Raw genomic sequence first — 20,043 nt, 5'->3', positions numbered from 1 at the left:
GCCCTGGAACTGTGAGCTGAGTGCATACTGAGGGCTTTCCCTGCCTCCCACCTTAAGTAATGGCAGTGTCCAAGACCTCTGTAAGCTGTGACGAGAACAATGCTTTACCATGCTGCTCATTTCAGAATCTTCTCGGAGTTAAATCCGTATTTTCACCCTAGCACTTAAGACAAGCCTGCCCATACTTTGGATTAGCTATCTTACTTTCACCCCATCAATAGTAAAATTGAAAGGCCTAGACATTGGAGAATGGGACTGAAAACTGCAGAAGGATAACATTTTTAAACATTTCTAGGAGTTTCCATTGTGGCTCAGCAGGATAAGAACCTGACTAGTAATCAAGAGGATGCAGGTTGGATCCAAGCCTCGCTCAATGGGTTAAGGACTCAGTGTTGCTACAAGCTGTGGTGTAGGTCACAGATGTGGCTTGGATCTTGTGCTGCTGTGGCTGTGGTGTAAGCTGGCAACTGCAGTTCTGGTTTGACCCCTAGCCCAGGAAGTTCCATATGCCACAGGTGAGGCCCAAAAAGAAAAAAAAAAAATTATCTTTCTTCAATTTTTAAACTTGAAAAAATATGCGTGTGGACTTTTCAGAATAAATTATAAAATGTTTAAAAGTATTCCTGGAGTTCCCGTTGTGGCGCAGTGGTTAACGAATCCGACTAGGAACCATGAGGTTGCAGGTTCAGTCCCTGGCCTTGTTCAGTGGGTTAAGGATCCAGCGTTGCCGTGAGCGGTGGTGTAGGTTGCAGACGCGGCTGAGATCCTACATTGCTGTGACTTTGTGGCGTAGGCTGGGGTCTACAGCTCCGATTGGACCCCTAGCCTGGGAACCTCCATATGCCGCAGGAGCGGCACAAAGAAATAGCCAAAAAAAAGACAAAAAAAGACAAAAAAAAAGTATTCTTAATGACTCATATTTTCCTGTCCTCTAGTTGATCCTTAAATAGAAAGATTTCACATAAACCTAATAGCAGGTACTGCATCTGAATTACAGTCTGGCCAAACACCCTTTACCAAATTACCCATGAAAAAACAACTGTTTGAGAGTTTAAATGTATCTTTGCTTACAAATACCAAGAAAAGTAAGAATAAAAATTTGGAATTCCTGTCATGGCGCAGCCATGAGGTTGCGGGTTCGATCCCTGGGTTAAGGATCCGGCGTTGCTGTGAGCTGTGGTGTAGGTCACAGACATGGCTCGGATTTGGCATTGCTGTGGCTGTGGTGTAGGCCAGCAGCCATAGCTCCGATTAGACCCCTAGCCTGGGAACCTCCATATGCCGTGTGTGCAGCCCTAAAAAGAGAAAAAGACCAAAAAAATTATTAAGAAAAAGACGTAATTTGGTTATCAGTTTTTTTCAAGTGCTCTAAGTACTACAAAGTGGCAGGAAGAGATCTCCATATGGATTTTAGAGAAGGAAGGGATGATTTCTGGATGGGAATAATTAGAGGACTCTCCAGCTTGGCCTGAGTCTTTGACATGGACCCTGGAGAATGGGATGGATTTCCACACACAGTTATGGGAAAAGCATCAAAAGCAGAGGAAAATCAGGAGCAAAGATGGCCTGGCAAGAAAGTACAGCACATGTTTTGGGGTCAGAAGTCATGCACAGCATGTTCTTTGGGACAGTTCTGTGAGGGGTGTCAGATGACAGGGCTGGAAAAGGGGATGGTTTTGCAGAGCCCGCAGATGTGCTACGACTGATATTTCCTCAACCTAAGACATCGAAGATTATAGAGCACACAGTTAATTTATGTCCCAACACTGCCAACTAAACTACGACAACAATGATTTTAAGATGCATCCCAATTTCAGAGATGCTAAAATACAACCCCCCAAAAACATGTCTTAGAACTAATAAAATCCAGTAAGGAGACTGAAGCAGTGTAGGAGGGGGAAGGAAGCACAAGGGATAATTTCAGTGACACAAGCTTGACTGGCCTTAAGACAAGGAGAATTTGCTCTGATGTTACAGGCATGAGCGAGGCAAATATCTGGAGGCCAGGGGCCATCAGAGTCCAGCATCCTGCCCTTGGACATTTAGAGCCAAGGAGACTCGCCCTGCTGCCCTGCTTAGGCTGTGCAGCTTGACCCGCCTCTGCCCCACTACCCAGGCTGCAGCAAGCAGCTCACGAACCCTAATGAGGAAGAGACAGGGAGCTCAGAAGCATTCCCTGCCATCTTCTCCCTGTTGACACTCTGAGAGCAAAAGGACCAGCATGTTGGGCTGCCTGGTCCCATCATTCACAACCTATGGAAACTGAGGTGGGCAACGAGATGATTCCTAACAATGCACTTCCTAAGGAAACTTAGGGGGCTCTCTGTCCATTTGCATCCTTACGATAAAAAATAACCTCAGAGCTTCAGCTCTCAAGTCCAGAGAAACCTACTGACTCTCTGATAACTATTAGTAGCCAGAAAGGAGGAGCAAATGAACCTTAATTTCAGATCAGAAAGCATCCTTTGCGTGCACGCACACACACACACACACACACACACACACACACACACACACACACACACGGTGAAATGGTAAGACATTTGCAGGAGAAATTAGAGACTATTTTTGGTTCTGAGTTGTTGGCTGTCCTGGGATTTTCAGACACAATCTAGAAATGGTTGGCTTTCAGTTTACTTTATGCAAGTTACTTCTGGCTACACATTTGTCTACAGTGACATTAGAAGCAGCAAACCAAGGACTTACATGCATATTTCATTAGTAGACAATTATGCTCCTCATAATTGGTTTCTAAATCAGACCATTTCACACAATTACGGTGGGGTTTTTTTGCCTATTCAATCAAAAAGATAGTAAGAAAGTTCTTTGTTATCAAAAGGGTATACTCTTAACCTCTATTATGGAGTGGAGATAAACTAAAATAAAAAATACAACTATTTTGCATATACAGAATACTTAATCCTTGTTAAAAATGCATCATAGATTCAAAAAGCAGGGAAAAAACTAAAAAGACAGATGTTTCTAAATATATTAGTAGTGACAAAATACCAAAAAGGGAATTGATGGTGGGGGCAGATTAAAAATATCAATAATGAAGTCATGCTATTTAAATGCCAAAATCATTTTTCACTCAAATGAAAAAAGAAAACAAGGTCATAACGAAGACCATGAAATAACTACTAACAAAGGAGTAATGTGAGCTCTGCACTCAGCAAAGTCTAAGTTTAGTCTTTCTTTGAGCCAACATTTTCTGAGCGCTGTGCTGAGGGCAAGGACACAGTAGTGAGCAAAACAAAGTCACAATGCTGCTGGAGCATAGCACTAACCCCTGGGCTCACTCACATACACAGACAGACAGACACACGCGCGCACACACACACACACACACACACACACACACACACACACACACACACGACTTACTGAAGGAGTGGAAAATGTGCAGGGCAGGTTCTCAGCAAGACTGTGTAAGACAACATAGGCTCCGCAAATCTCATGTCTACTAACTAAATTTTGGCAAATCTCTGCCTCAGTTTTCCCATCTGTAAAATGGAACTAGTGTAGGTACACCTACCTCATAAGGAAGTTGTAAGGACTCCATGAGTTAAAATACATAAACCACTTAAAACAGTGCTGGAATGAGTGAATAAACAAACAGGGCAGGAGGAAACTTTTGGGGGTAATGGATATGGTTCTGGCATTGATTATGGTGATGGTTTCACAGGTGTACAGTCTTCTCCAAACCCATTAAGTTGTATACATTAATTATATCCAGCTTTTTGTATCTCAACCATATCCCAATAAAATGGTTTAAAAAACTAAATGCTGGGTGTAGTGTGGCATTATTATTAAGTGCTAGCTTTTCAACCTCTTCACATTTCCTCCAGGGTAAGAATGTGGTCATGGAGTTTCCTAGGACACGCTGGCTATTTTAATCCTTCTCCAGTCCTCTGGGCCCACCTGTGAAGCCCCCAACACTGATCCACAGCTGGTGTTTAATGCATGTTATTCTTTCTCCTGTCCACTCCCTCCCTAAAATACTGTCTTATTTCACAAGTCCACCAACAGGCTCCACTACCAGAATTTCATAAAGCCCTAGTCAGCATTTGGAGGAGGGAGAACTATGTTCATGGATAAATTTTCTTAATCTAAGATTTCTCAAAACACATTTTTTCCTATATTACTGGTATCTTTCTGCCTCTAGTCCACAGACTAGAGATTAGCATAAGACAGTGTCTACTTTAGTCCAAAAGTTGGTATTTAGATCTTAAAAAGTGAATGAATACTATATCATAGTTTTCCAAACAGGTTTGAGGACCAGTGCTTCAAGCTCAAGGTGTGGCCATGGATATCAGCGGTATAGCTCCCATGGGAATTTTGTGAGGCAAAGGGAAGGAAAAGAGGAGGAAGAGTTAGATTTGACCCCAAGACTATGAAATGTGATACTTTTAAGGGTTGTTTGATGAAGTGAGTGAAATTTTAACAATCAGTGGGGCAAGTATTTGGCATGAAGGGAACTCCCAGAGCAGGGTTCTTTGACCAGAGAATATCCATGCTTTGACCTGACCAGCCTGACAGGAGTGGTGTAGGTCCTAGTGTCAGTGGCCAAGGATGGAGAGGCCAAGGAGGCAGCAGGATAAGGGAAGGACAATGAAACTGGACAGGTATGGGAGAAGTTGGAAGGTCTAATACCAACTTCCAAAATGCCTTGTCCATCCAGGGCAGCAGCCAGTGCTTAGAAAATTCCACGAACGCTGAGCGTCCTTCACCCATTTAGTGGTTAAGGGTGTAACACAGGGAAGCTCCTGCTTGAGAAGTGGGGGGGAAGGCCTGTCTCTGTTCAGAGACCCTCAGGGGCCTCAGTGAGACGCATTCTCAGGTTCTCATCCACCATCCATGGTGATGCACTGAGAACACAGCAAGAGCCCCCTGCTGAAAAGGTGAAGAGTGAAAAATAAAGTTGGTGATTCATGGCACTCTTCTCCCAGAATCCACTTTCAACAACATTTCCGCTGTTCAAAGAGCAAGTGTGAGGTACAGATGGATAAAGGGGCCCCTAAGGATTATACTTAAGCCATGAGGGCTCACTTCAGAGGATTCCTGCATTCAGGGCACCAGGTGGACTTGGATGAGACTTGGCACTGGCTTGAGCCATTCACTTTGGCTCCACCTTTGCAGAAGGCACTTCTACCACCCCTGCCACCAACTTTCCATTGTCCTTTAGATGCCATACGACTCCCTTACGGAGCCCACAGAAGAGAGAAGTGAGCAGATGTAATTGTGAATTGATGAAGTAACAGAATAAATGAATATAAGTCCTAGGAAAGGCAGCTACATGTGCTAGGAAGTGACTAATTGTGAAAATGTGTAGAGGGAGGCAGCCAAGTGAGTCAAGATTTTGAAAAGAAGGTAGATGAGAGACGAACTGAATTTGTTTCTTCTTTCAGTAAATATTTATTGAGCAATGACTATGTGTCACAACTATCCAAGGCACTGGAGACACAGCAGAAAACACGGCAGGCAAGACTGCTGGCCTGAGTGTGTGGTAAACAAGTAAACAAAACACGAAGAAAATTTCTGACTGTGACAAGTGCTAAGATGGAAATAAGAGGAAGATGGGATGAACAGTGACTGTAACTGGGGGAGTAGGGCCACTTTAAACATGGCGGTTTAGTCTCAGAAAAGGTTACATTTGAGCTGATATTTGAAGGATGAGAAAGCACTAAACATACGAAGAGCTGAAGCACTAAGGGAAGAGAGTTCCAAGAAAAGGGAATGGCAAGTGAAAAGGCCTTGGGGTAGAACAAGCTTGTACTAGAAGCAGAGAAAAGTCTAGATGGTGTGATGGGGCTGAGAAGGACAGGCTCAGATGAGATCAGAGGAGACAAGGGGCCAGGGGATGCACAGCATTTAGGCTGTAACAAGGAGTTTGGATTTTATTCCAACTCTGCCCCAGTCAGGATGGGGATAGAGATGAAATCATCAGATTTGCATTTCTGTGGGAAGAATTGATTGTCTGGGCAACAAAACTTGTTGACAGGCTATAGCTGTGCTTGCTTTGGCAGCATATAACTAAAAAGGGGAACAATATAGAGATTAGCAAGGCCCCTGTGCAAAAACAACAGTTAAATTCATAAATCATTTCATGCTTTTAACGAAAAGGTCTAGGTCAAAACGGGTAGGAAACAGATCCAGGAAATCTCAGAAAGCAAGTCATCAAAATTTTCTGAACTACATAAAAATGACAGAAGTGGGCATTCTTTTGAAATTAGAACTTTTTGAACGCTATCTCATCCTAAAATTTTAGGAAAACTAAATTTACATAAAAGTTGACAACAGGGAGTTCCCATCATGGCTCAGTGGTTAACGAATCCGACTAGGAATCATGAGGTTGCCAGTTCGATCCCTGGCCTTGCTCAGTGGGTTGAGGATCCGGCATTGCCGTGAGCTGTGGTGTGGGTCACAGACACAGCTTGGATCCAGCATTGCTGTGATTGTGGCGTAGGCTGGCAGCTACAGCTCCAATAAGAACCCTAGCCTGGGAATCTCTATAGGCCATGGGTGCATGGCCCAGAAAAGACCAAAAAAAAAAAAAAGCTGACAACAGAAAATCCTCAAGGTCAAATCCTATGCAGATTTATCACAAACAAAAAAGGAAAAGGAGCAGAATAACATCCCTATAGACCAAGAGCACGATAGAAAAACATGCCCACAAAGGTCAAAACTATAACTACTTCAAAATGATAGAAGATGTTAAGAAAAATACATGTCATGAAAGAAAACCCAAATCAGAATTTGAAAAATGCAGAAATGAGGCTGGAGAACACAGGAAAGAATAATTTTTAAAAATCATTTCAGAATTAAAGACTAAACTAGAAGAAACACAGGAAATAGTGCCTTAAGGGACATAAAAGATAGAGGGAAATCGAAAAAAAAAAATAAATGAAAGAGATAACAAGGATTTGACAGAAAGTGACAAAAATTGACGCTCAAAAATGCAGATAATACGAGTCTCTGAAGAATAAAACCAAAGTGAGAGAACAGAATGAATGCTAAAGACTATAATTCACGAAAACTTTCCTGAAATAAAAATAAAGTTGAAATCATACATTAAAAGAGCACACTTTGCACCTGAGAGTATCAACCCTGAATGACCAACAGCTAATCTAACAAAATTATTGGCAGGAAAGGAAGAAAGAATGAGAGTGATAGAGAAAAAGAGGAAGGACAGAAGGAAGGTAGGAAGCTAGGGAGAAGGGAGGGAGGTGTTTCAGCACATAGAAAAAAGAGGACGTAGCTCACAAGGAATGAAAATGTAAGCCACTGCTTTTATGAAAAGCAAAACTGATTTTCTTGCATAAAAGACACACTATTATCACTCTGCAAGAACTCAAGGAATGTTCCCACAATCCTTGTCTGAAAAATTAGAGAATGAGCTTCAGAAAGCAAAATAACTACAGACATTAGATGGATGATGAGCTATCAACACAGAGGAACCTGCAGAACTGAGTGAGACTAAATGCGGGTTCAGAAAGAGAGAGTATATATAGTATGGAATGCCTATATGGTCTGGCAATACAGACTTTGTATTAACTATTTTTTTTTAATGGTGGAAGAATGGAGACAGCATATGCAAAAAAATTTTTATTTTCAGTGTTCATATGGGTTTTAGCATTGTTATCCCGAGACTGTGCTATGTGATTACAGGCTTTTAAAAAGTGATTATGATTTATTTTATCTTTCTTTTTTGTCATTAAGAACCATAATTCTTGGTGTGGATGAAAGGAGATAGTGACATAATAGAGAAAAGGTTAAGCAAAAGCTTTATGGTCTCAAAGTTTCATTGGTATCATCAATATGAAATCATGAGTATTTGGGAAGTTTCTGCTGTGACTCGGTGGGGTTAAAACCCAACTCATATCCATGAGGATGAGGGTTCGATCCCTGGCCTCGCTTAGTGGGCTGAGGATCCAATGCTGCTGTGAGCTGCAGTGTAGGTCTCAGGATGTGGCTCGGATCCCGAGTTGCTGTGCCTGTGGTGTAGGCCAGCAGCTGCAGCTTTGATTCAACTCCTAGCCTGGGAACTTCCATATGCTGCAGGTGCAGCACTAAAAAAAAAATAAATAAATAAAAGCAGAACAAAAAAAGGAAAAAGAAATCATTAAGTATTTTATCACATATACAATTGTTTGTCCCTTAGCTCTGTTAATTTAAAGGACTAGATACAAAATGAACATCCCTCTAGCGGTCCTGAGTTACCCTTTCTCTCTAAAAGAAGCCAGCGCTTCTTGAGAAAATGGCTGTGATTCCAGGTCTGATAGGCACAGGCAGAAAGCTATCAAAGACTACCAAGGTCATACCAAACAAGGTCTGTCTACACAGTTACATGAAGTAGAGAGATGGAAAAATGGATCAGCAAGTAGAATATTTGTATGATTCAATCCAAAATACCTTCGATTGTGCATCTGTTGGGGCCAAAAGGAATGGCCGTATTGGACCACATACTTGAGGCTGCTTCTGTCCTCCTTGCCCGTTTCCCTGTGATGCATCTCTATTCTGACGAGTTGAACCCGTGAGAAACTATAATATACGGCCCTCAGACCACATGACACTGGTGCCAATCAAGTACCTAAGTCAGTTGGGACTCTTAGCCTAGACTACACTGAGCAGGCAAGCACGTGCCAGACAGAAAACTCAGCCTGGTTGGTTTGTGTTTCTTTCTTCAGCCTATTAATTATGGAGTACTTTCAAAGCCCCAGCTGTGGTGTCTGTGCCGTGAGAAACAGGAAAAACTGAAGGCATGATTCCTACCACAAAAGTTTACCAGGTAGGAGGAAACAAGACCCCAAAAGCCACTTTCAGACAAAGAGTTACCACCTTAATGGGGGTGGTACAAGCTGCATGGGCACAAGATCACCTGGAAATCTTCTTAGCAAAGCTGAGTCTTAACCCAGCCTCCCAGGAGGAGGCAGACAGGGATTAGAAGGATGCAGGAGAGGGTGCTTGAGAGGACAGAAGCAGGTGGAGAGCAAGATGGGTCCTAAGTCAAGGCTAGAGAGAAAGCAGAGGAAGACGCAAAAGAAGGAACCAATGGGAGTTCCCGTTGTGGCTCAACAGAAATGAATATGACTAGCATCCATGAGGACGCAGGTTCGATCCCTGACCTTGCTCAGTGGGTTGAGAACCCGGCGTTGCTGTGAGCTGTGGTGTAGGTTGCAGATGTGACTTGGATCTGGCGTGGCTGTGCCTGTCAATGTGGCTGGCAGCTGCAGCTCTGATTCAACCCCTAGCCTGGGAACCTCCATATGCCTCCGGTGTAGACCTAAAAAGACAAAAAAATAAACAAATAAAGAGGAGGAACCAATGCATAGGAGGTCCTGACATGTGCCAAGTGCTATGAAAACTTCTTCTCATTCACTCCTCCCAGCAACCCTCCAGAATAAACTGTATAATCTCTAATTCATACAAGAGAAAACAGAGGTCCACAGGGGTTAAGTACAGCTGATCCTCAGTCCTTCCGGATTCCATATTTAGGAATTCACCTACTCAAAATTTACTTGTAGCCCTGAATCAAAACTTGCCATTGCATGGTCATCTGTGGTCATGCACAGAGCAGCAAAAATTTAAGTTGCCTGACACGATCGATCCAGCTGAGGCTGAACAAGGCAATGATCTGCCTTCTTGTTATTGTTTTCATAATAGTGTGTCCTTTTCACAGTCAATTTACTACTATTTTTTTTGCATTTTTCTGCTTTTTGCTAGTGATCTCACTGTTTATTTGACCCCCAAATGTAGTGCTGAGGTGCTATTTGGTGTTCCTACATACAAGAAGGCTGGAATGTGCTTTACAGAGAAAATACATGTGTTAGATAAGCTTCCTTCAGGCATGAGCTACAGCCCTGGTGGCTGTGAGTCTAATGTTAATAAATCAACAATTCATATTAAATAAGGTGCCTTTAAACAGAAACACACATAAAACAAGGGCATGTATTGATCAGTTGACAAAGATGTGCCCAGAGGCTCATAGGAAACTAGCCCCAGTATTTCCCCCAGAAGCAGTGGTTCAGTATCTGTTAATTCAGGGTTCATAGAAACTTTATAGAACAGAACTCCTATGAAAAATGAGAATTGTTTGGAATTTGCTCAAGATCACAAAGCTGAGACTAGAAGTCTACTCTTTCTGATTCTAAGGCCCCTTCCCACCTCTGGAAGATGGAGCTCCCTGAAGGTCATTGGAAAGCGAATGGGTCACCTTCCATTTACACAAATGCTAGAGGACCATTTTCTAGAAATGGCCATTTTCAAAGTGCTGGCCAAAAAATGTTACCCCTATTTAAAGTCAAAAGAATAAGAAACTGCTACATAAGCAAGATCTAGCTCTTTTTCCCTCTGCCTTCCCATATTAACAACACAACATGCTCAGAAACCACAGATCTCAGAGGTGCTTTCTAGTGAGTTCAGAGACAGTTTACTCCACTCCACAGAGCAATGCTGCTTTGAAGTGCAGTACCGGGATAGTCTTTTGCAAACAAATTGACATTGCAGTTGGGCTTAAGTGGCAGGGACATGGCTGTCTGTGTGGTGCTAGGCCATCTGGTCTGGCCTTGAGCTGGATGTAAGAATATATGAGTTTCACATAGATTAGGAGGCCCAGAAAGGCAAGCCCCACATATTCCCAGGGGTTGTCAGTCAACAAGAAATAGCTGAGCTCCCCTTCAGAGGAAAACACAGAAGTAGGAATCTAGGAGAAAAGCAACCTTTATAAAGTATCCTTCACTCCCGCACCAGCCCAAAATTCTGGGTATTTCTTTTCCTGGCCTTTTTTGTTTTGTTTTGCACACACGATACGGCTTTGGAATGCAGTCCTCAGTGGTACAAAGGCGTAACTGTGTGGTTGAGCCTCAGTGATATATACAGAAAAACCTCCAGCATGAAGAGCATATTAATTCATGTACACCCTAAGATGCAATTTCATGCTTTTATAAGTTTAATGTTTTTACAATTAGGTCCACACTTCTGCTGGAATTCTTTTCTCAGAAGGGGCATTATAATGTGCTATCTAGGAGGCATTTTCTCTCTTTAGCCATTATGAGCAAATTTAACTACATTAAGATCCTGCTGGGTATGTGTCTAGAAGTATAAAAGAAAATCAAGACTAGTAGCAGGAAATACTGTCTACCCTGGATCCTGAAGGTACCATTAAAGGCTTTCCCACCTCCCTCAGTGCCCACCTCCCTCAGTGTGCACACACATTCACACACATGGCAAAGGACTTTTATTTAATAAATACATTGCATGATAAATTCAATATTTTCAATAAATTGAAAGGTGAGTTATAACAAGAGTGGAGACATGTTCCCAGTAGGTTTGTGAGTACTGGTTTCATTATGATTAATATTTTACTTCAATCTACATTAGAAAAATATTTTATCTATCTCTCACCCTCAATTTAGGATATATCCACTCATATACTGGAATGAAGCACTCCTAACATAGTATTTTGCCCCAAATGAACAGTCAAAATTAAAAAGAAAAAAAAATCATGTGAGAGATCTTGTCCCATGAGATATGTATTATAATATCAAGACAATTTTAACATAATAATTTTGGGGATTATAATGTATTCATTTCCTACAAAACAATGATAATTAAGTAGTGTGGAAAGTACTTTTATTAAGTTGCTTATTTTTTGTGACCAAATTTTCTATTTCGTAAGTATTTTTTTAATATGCCCAAATAAATTCATATAACTTGTCCACCTCTGGAGGGAATTACTAGTTACAACCATGTTCTTTTCTTACCAGAACATAACTGAATATTACTTATTCCAAAAATTCCATTTAAGTAGATATGATAGGTCCACTGTTAAAGAACAAGGTTATGTCCACAAAGTCTTCCTAGAAAAACTTCTGCTCTGGGACTTATGACATTCCAGCCCCACAGATAGTAAAGAATTTCATTTCCTGGCAGGCCAAGAATATTAACAAATATGGGAATCTTAGAAAAAATAATGCTGATAGCAAAGATAAAAACTGACTCACTCATAAAATTAATTTACAACTCTCCAGACTTTACAAAGCCTCCAGACAGAAGATAATTCTAAAGCTTTAATATGTGGTTCTGGCTTTGTTACATACAAAAAGAAGTTATTTATATAATTTATATATTACTCAACACCTCTTATTATGTTTATATAAATAAACTGTTCAAGTAAAACAAGATATTAAATGAGTGATGATAATTGTATTCCTCTTACCAAATAATTGGTGAAGGTATGAGTATCAATACATTCTGGTCAATGACCTGGCTGGGAGTGGAGAGGCAGTATGGAAAAAATATCTTTGCTAACAAAAAGAGACACACAGAAAAGATCCCTTCTTCTACTGATATTATTGCAGCTAGATGCTGTGGTGACAGGAACTGCTGCAGCCATTTTGCAACCATGAGGGCAAGCCAGGGTGCTGAACCATATAACCTGTGTCCTTACTTTACTCCTACTGGGGCTCTTGAGCCAGACTTCCTGTTATATGTGATACACTTTTTTTTTTCTTTTTTGCTTAACTGAAAACTGAATTGGGGATTTACTTTTTCTTGCAACCCAAACCAGACATCTTATTAAAGATCTCAATTAACTCTCCTATTACCATCAAGATTCTGGGGCTAAGAGTCATCATATCAGGTAAACAGTGCCAATATAATGTACATTACATTTGCACTTGGAGATTTTATATTAGCAGATATGTATATAAATAGAGAGAGTGATGAAGGACATACATATGGCATTGAAATAGTGGGGTCAAAAGTAGCCACTGGATCCAGATGGAAAGGATGCCAACATCCTCAAGGAACATAATAGAGGTGAGATGAACTAGCAAATGATTCCAAGGAGAAAAATCATGATACAGAGAACTATCTTCAGAAATACATGGTGCTTTAACCTGTGCCAAGGTCATAAGTGACATTACACCACATCTCCGAAGCCCACCACAGCACGCTAAGTCCAAAGCCTGAGGTTCACATGTCTTATAAAAATAGTTGTACTCCTCAAGATGGCTAACTGCTGCCTGGGTACCACTGGTCAGAACGTGAGTTCTAGGGGTGTACTGTAATGGCTGGGACATTCTTTTTTTTTTTTTTTTTTTTTTTGTCTTTTTGCCATTTCTTGGGCCACTCGCGTGGCATATGGAGGTTCCCAGGCTAGGGGTCGAATCAGAGCTGTAGCCGCTGGCCTACGCCAGAGCCAGAGCAACTAGGGATCCGAGCCGCATCTGCGACCTACACCACAGCTCATGGCAACGCTGGATTGTTAACCCACTGAGCAAGGGCAGGGATCGAACCCGCAACCTCATGGTTCCTAGTAGGATTCGTTAACCACTGCGCCACGACGGGAACTCCTGGCTGGGACATTCTTACGTGTCATTTTTCATCCAGTGAACTGAAGGGCAGTAAGTAACAAAGAGGGACAATAGTGGGCATATTGTTAAGAGAGCTGCCCTAGGGCCTAAGTTGTTTTATATGAGGTGGTCATTTCATGTACCATCAGGAGCCTTAGCAGTTCTTCTGTATTTGTATATAATGAACCCTTTCTCATTTTTTGTTTCAGAGAAATATGTTTCCTAATGGCAAGATACATTAAAGATTATGGGGTCTAATCAACCATTTCACACATAAGGAATCAAAGGCTGAGGAAAGTCTTATACCTTTTTCAGGATCTCAAGCCAGCACTAGAATCTAGATTTTTTTTTTTCACTCATTCAAAATAAACTCTTGTCCCCAGTAAAGAGAATTTTACCTAACTTGCCAAAAATTTACCTTGTCAATATTAGTTTGACTTTGAACTGTATGTTCCAACATGCTAACAACTCTCCTTACAAGCCACTATGAACTGATTTGGTTTTCAGATTTTTTTTTTTTTCGGTGGTGGAGCAAAGGATAAAGATCCTGACAAATAACCACAAGGAAACTAAATGCTATAAAAGATATAACTATGATAAAATGTATATACTCTCTGCTATCCTTTCATAATGCCAGGGCTTCCAAAACAATATTTTAGAAGGTCTGAAAAGTTTCAATATCAGAAATACTGACAGCAATTATTCTTAACAACATCAGAGTTGTCCTTACCACACATGTATTATCTATAATTATATGATCAGAGTATTAATCCTCTAGATCCACAGCAATTGATGTTTATATAATGTTGATACAAATTTAATTATATTCTGATAAGTAACTCAATAGAACTCCTGTAATTAATGAAGCTGATGCTTTCCGCTAAAATCTAAGGATGTCTACAGCCTTCTGACGGTAAAAATCTGACCTTACACAATGCCGGTTTTATACACCCAGCTGTAATTGTTCGAATGATGAGACTGCCATTTTATTGTTTCAGTGTATTGGTCTGGCAATCTCATTACAAGTTGATCTATGAAAAATTAACTGCTAACTATGTCGCCTGTTGGATAATCCTTACATAATAGGACAACTCAATCGCAAAAGCTCTAAGTGTTTTTAAAGTTTCATATTTAGACTACTGCTTGACATGAGCGACTATTGTTAGGGCTTTGACAACTGTTAGCTATGCAGGGATTTGAGTTGAATTAGCTCAGACTGTCATCATTGGAATTCACTTACGCTTTTGCCCTAAGAATCAATTAATACATGTTCAGTATCTCTTGGACTCCAGCATATTATTTTCTTTCGATGTGTAAACATATTTAAGAGCAAATAAAATGCCACGTCTCAACTTCCAAATAAGCCTTCTCGGTTTTTAATTAAACTTCTGAGAGCGGTTTGTCAACCTTGGCATTTACACAGACAACACTGCCGATTACGTAAAGATTCTCAAGAGTTGGGTCTCGAATGTTTCTCGTGATGAGGCACAACGCCAGCCAAAGGGCAAAACGACAACCCCCACGCGGTGCTGTTCGCATCCCAGCGCAGGGGCGCATCCCCGGGGGCAACTGGGCCGCCGGACGGCGGGAGGGGCCCCGGGCGAAGGAGCCACGCGGACACCAAGGCCGGGCCCGCGGGCACCTTTCCTGAGGAAGGCGCCCTTCCCGCCCGGAAAAGCACTCAGAAGCCCTCTAAGAACAAACCATCAACCAGCGGCCTTAGAGCTGGGGGCACCGGCTTTAAGAGTTTCCGGGAAACGGAAACAATCTGGATAAGGAAATAGAGGCTAACCTTTTTGTTTTCTTTTCCTTTGTGCTCTGTCTAGTTTCCCTGGCTCCCAGGGCACCACGTGCGCAGGCCTCACACGCGGTACCTCACGCGGCTCCTGGCGCCAAGCCGCTGGGCGGACACCTCAGCTCCACAGGCAGGCGGCGGGGGGCGGGGGAGGGGGGGTGCCGTGTGCACCAGCCCCGCGCGCAGCTCAGCTCAAGATGGCGGCCGGCCGTGTGCAGAGAGGCTGCGCACTGCGTGGGACCTGCCGCCCGAGCTGCGCAGCCGCCGCGGGGAGAACCCCGCCCCCCCAGGGGATCCCTGGCTACCTGGGATCTTCCCTGGGTTCCTCGTCTCCCTCCTGAGCCTTCCCCCTCTCCCAGGTGCCGTGCAGGTCCCCTCCTCAACTTCAGCTCTTGGAATCGCCCACAGCTCTCACTGCTGAGCCACCCTTACCCCCGCAGGCCACTTTCTTTGACAAAATCTCTTTTAGGTGATCCCAAGCTATTCCCTTACCCAGGTTCCACATTTGCGGCTCAGGATTCTGTGCTGTGGTCCAGCCAGGCCGGCAGAGGGGACGGTATCACTTCTAAGGCACTGCCCTGGTGCAGCATCCCTGCCCTCTTCAGCTCCCTAGTCTGGGCCAGGACAACAACCAACAAGGCCTTCGTGTGTGTGTGTGGGGGGGTGGGGGGGTGTGTTCAGCTCCACAACACCCAGCAAGGCCTTCGTGTGTGTGTGTGTGTGTGTTCAGCTCCCTAGTCCGAACACCCAGCACACCCAGCAAGCCCTTCGTGTGTGTGGGGGGGGGGGCAGGACAACACCCAGCACACCCAGCAAGCCCTCAGTGTGTGTGTGTGTGTGTGTGTGTGTGTGTGTGTCGCGCGCGGTATGGGCCAGGACAACACCCAGCAAGCCCTTCTCTACGTGTGTGTGTTGATGGGTACCACAAAGCATGGCTTTTTTTTTTTTTTAAACCAATAGTATTCTTTTTTTTTTTTTTTTTTTTTTTTTGTCTTTTGCCATTTGTTGGGCCGCTCCTGCGGCATATGGCGGTTCCCAGGCTAGGGGTCGAATCGGAGCTGTTAACACCAGCCTACGCCAGAGCCACAGCAACTAGGGATCCGAGCCGCGTCTGCGACCTACACCACAGCTCATGGCAACGCCAGATCGTTAACCCACTGAGCAAGGGCAGGGATCGAACCCGCAACCTCATGGTTCCTAGTCGGATTCGTTAACCACTGCGCCACGACGGGAAGTCCAAAGCATGGCTTTTTATACAAGAAATCCCTTCTCTCTCCGCACACATTCAGCTATTTTATATTTTCCCTTTTATATAAGATTCCTTATATCTTGTCTCACCGATTCCCAAGCCACATTTTCCATTCACAAAATGCCACCACGTTTGGTTTGGGTGGTCTGTTTTTCATTTCACCTCCCCTGGTTGTGGCACCACATCCTTGGGCTCCAAACAGCTCTGCACCTCATTCTCTGATCTCTAAACACCAGTCCATGAAGGAAGCTCCACAGTTGAAATCCTTTTGCCGAGAAACTAAGCCTCTTCAAATGCAAACCATTTTCTTTTAAATTAGTTGCCCTCTGTGTTTGAATGTTCTAGCTTTAGTGTCTCATTTTTGCTTTTGTTGTGCAGCAGGAAATACTGTGACTGAAGCAGAGGAAAGGGGAAATAGAAAACTTTACAGGCAGAGAAGGATAATTACTTCTATTGTATTTGTTTTTTGGATGGGATTGCTCGAATTGCAAGCGTTATTTCTCCTTCAACTCCATAGACAATTCAAGTGTGGAGACATGGACCAAGGGTAGCAGTGAACTGCAAAAAGAAAGCCAAGGGGAGGTGAGCTGACATGGCCATGGAATAGAAGTCAAGGGTCAGGGGTCAGAAAAGTTGACATTTCCAAAGGCTCTAGAGCTCAGAGGAAAAATGGAGGTGGGGATGGGGGGGGGCAGGTAAAAAAGGAGGAACTAGAAACTTAAAGAGGCAAGCACCCCTGTTGCTAAGTCACTCACTGTGGCAGGTGGAATTTCCCAGAGAGCCACACTAATACATAGCCTCTTCCCAGGGTCGTCCTACAATGCCACTGAGACTCCTCCATCTGGCCAAATGACACATGTGAATGTGGAATAAATTTTTTAAAATTTCAGGAATTCCCACTTCGGCTCAGAAGGTTAGGAGCCCAACTAGTATCCATGAGGTTGTGGGTTCGATCCCTGGCCTTGCTCAGTGGGCTGAGGATCTGACGTTGCTGTGAGTTGCATTGTAGTTCACAGAGGTAGCTCGGATCCTGCGTTGCTGTGTCTATGGTGTAGACTGGCAGCTGCAGCTCTGATTCAACCTCTAGCCTAAGAACCTCCATATGCTGCAGGTGTGGCCCTAAAATTAAAAAAAAAAAAAAAATCAGACTTTTCAAGTAGTCACAAAGTTTACTTCCCATAACACTTTCCTAAGAATTTACTTTAAGATGAATTCTAGCAAAGTATGGAAATAATTTAAGAGGAAGGCATGAGATCTATGCCACAGATTCCAACTAAGAGAAGAAAGTCCAGAATGAGAGCTTGGGCAGAAAGATGCAAAGCTCCAAGAGGGAGATTCAGGAGAAAGTAGGGGGATGAGAATAGATTCTAGAGATTTATTATCCTGAGAGTGTGGGACATTTTACTGCAGGCCATTCTGTACATTCTATTTCCCCAACTATGTCTATATATTATTTATAGAAACTAAAAGTCATCTTAATGTAAAACAATTTTGGTCATTCATGATCCACATGTGGCCACTAAGTCCATTAAGAAAGAGTTTGTGCTTGACGGATTATGGTAATGGTACATGCAACACAGGTTAGGGTTAATAATTTGACAATACAATGATCTAAACAGGCTCCTAAGATAGAAATAAACTTACTGAGAAGACAGGCTCTAAAATGAAAATTAAATCTGCATTTCAAGATTTGATTAGCATATATATTGATGTCATTGTAACAAAGAAACTATTTACGCTGCCTGGGTTCTAATCAAACTCTATCAAAAAACTGTGTTATGTGGAAAAATGTATAATTTCCCGGTCTTTGGTTTCAACATTTATAAAAAGGGAATGCCTTATTCACACTGTACATATGTACTGATGGCCTGTAGTTAGAACTTGCTGTTCCAAACCCTGGGGATGCAACAGAGAACAAAGCTCACTGGGCCACATTCTGACGCAGGAAAACACGATAAACAACTTACTAAAGTCTATTATATGATATGCCAGAAAGTGATGAGTGCTATAGAGAAAAACAAAGCATAAAGAGCATTAAGAAGGGCTAGAGTAGAGGTGCAATCTTTTCTTCTTCTTTTTTTTTTTTTTTTCTTTTTTGTCCTTTTAGGGCTGTACCCCTGGTATATGGATGTTCCCAGGCTAGGGGTCGATTCAGAGCTACAGCTGCCGACCTACACCACAGCCACGGCAATGTCGGATCCTGAACCCAATGAGCAAGGCCAGGGATCCAACCCATGTCCTCATGGATACTCGTCGGGTCATTAACCACTGAGCCACAACCGGAACTCCTAAACTGTGGTGTCCTTGAATTCAAATTCCAGGAGGAAAACCAAAGTGGGCTTGGCTCAGCTTCTGAGGCAGGTCACACAGTGGACGGTCACTTGTGAAGAGGTGGCCCCTTTCCACTCAGGGAGAGTCCGAGCGGGCACAAGGTCATACGGCTCAGGGGTGCTGTGGGCAGGTAGCCCAAACATGAATACTTAATGTGGAAAAATGTTCAAGTCTAATTTATCCTTTAAGAAAAGAGCCCTCTCATCCAAACTTTGCCAAATCCGTCTCCACTGTCAGTTTCCCAACTTCCCATGTGCTTATTAACCCAGTCTGGCTTCTGCCTCCCTTCCCTCCAGCCCGACAGCGCCCTGCTGATACCCTGTGAAGAGGAACATGTGACCTAACAAGTTACCAAATTCAGAAGCGTAACTGCCTTGTGTCTGTTAACAGTGGGAACTCAGGCTCCTCGCCAGGGTGCCCAAACCAGTGCAGCCTCACCCCATAACTGTAAGTGTTAACGAGGCCTGAATAAGGTGAGATGACAAAGTGAACATAATTTCATTTGATGAATTTCTCCCTTATACACTTTGCTTTTCTCAATTTGCTCCTCTCCACTCACCGGAGTAGCTCCCGGCCCCTTTTAAAGCTCTGGGCCAGCTGACTCCCAGAGTCTGGAGGTTCTCCAGACGCGAGTGACTGTCTCACAGGATGAACAACACGATGTCACATCCTGGCTCCCTCCAGCAGCTTCTATCATTGTCTGTCACTGTCCTGTGTCTAATCACTGCAGGTTCCTGAAGTAGAGGGGCTCTAGTTCTAAGAACAGGATGAAGGCAGGTCCCCAAGGCCCGGCTCATGCTCCCCCAACTGGGATTTGGGAACAGGCTCATTCCCCTAGGAGTTCAGCACAACTCATAACTCTGTGGAGAGTTCCCATATACAGAAAAATCCCCATACTCAGAAAAGGGTATTTATTCTCTTATCATTTAGCCCTGTTCTTTTCTTTTTATGAAAACATAGTTGATTTACAATGTTGTGGGCCCTGTTCTCTAGTAATAACAGGCATCCCTCGGTTCACGGTAACGTCACCTCTCCAGCAGCCCAGTCCATTCCCAAGACATCAGCAAATTCTGCTGGTTCTATCTTCGGTCTATTTAGACACACTTTCACCACAGCCATCCCTCCCATTCCAGACCAACATGGCCGTTTCAGTTACGTATCACCCAGGTGAATGCAAAGTCCCCTGACCTGGTCTTTCTACCTCAGCTCCCCTCTCTCAGTCCATCCTCAACACATCAGCCAGAGGATCTTTTAAAGTTGAAGTCAGAGTATATAACTCCTCTGCTCAAAACCTCGAATGGCTTCCCATCCCA

At 43.1% G+C, this 20,043-nt stretch overlaps 1 protein-coding gene and 1 non-coding gene across 2 annotated transcripts in view; one reads left to right on the top strand and one right to left on the bottom strand.

The window, feature by feature from the left end:
- The window catches only part of KL (klotho), a 238,155-nt gene extending 222,806 nt beyond the window's left edge, over positions 1 to 15,349 (bottom strand). Inside the window, exon 1 of the mRNA XM_084981488.1 lies at positions 15,148 to 15,349. The gene's annotated coding sequence lies outside the window, so the exon portion shown is untranslated. The remainder of the gene's footprint in view (positions 1 to 15,147) is intronic.
- LOC146398518 (U6 spliceosomal RNA) lies at positions 6,011 to 6,114 on the top strand. Its single transcript, XR_014820146.1, has one exon. It is a non-coding gene; the product is annotated as a U6 spliceosomal RNA (small nuclear RNA).
- Positions 15,350 to 20,043: the final 4,694 nt, after the last annotated feature.

The sequence above is a fragment of the Sus scrofa genome, chromosome 11 (assembly GCF_054392235.1).
Source record: "Sus scrofa isolate SSC_HxYL_T2T_F1_AM1 chromosome 11, Sscrofa_HxYL_maternal_Yorkshire_Landrace_v2.0, whole genome shotgun sequence".
Lineage (NCBI taxonomy): Eukaryota > Metazoa > Chordata > Mammalia > Artiodactyla > Suidae > Sus > Sus scrofa.
The sequence above is the reverse complement of the archived record's forward strand: the minus strand, read 5'-3'. Positions and strand labels throughout refer to the sequence as shown.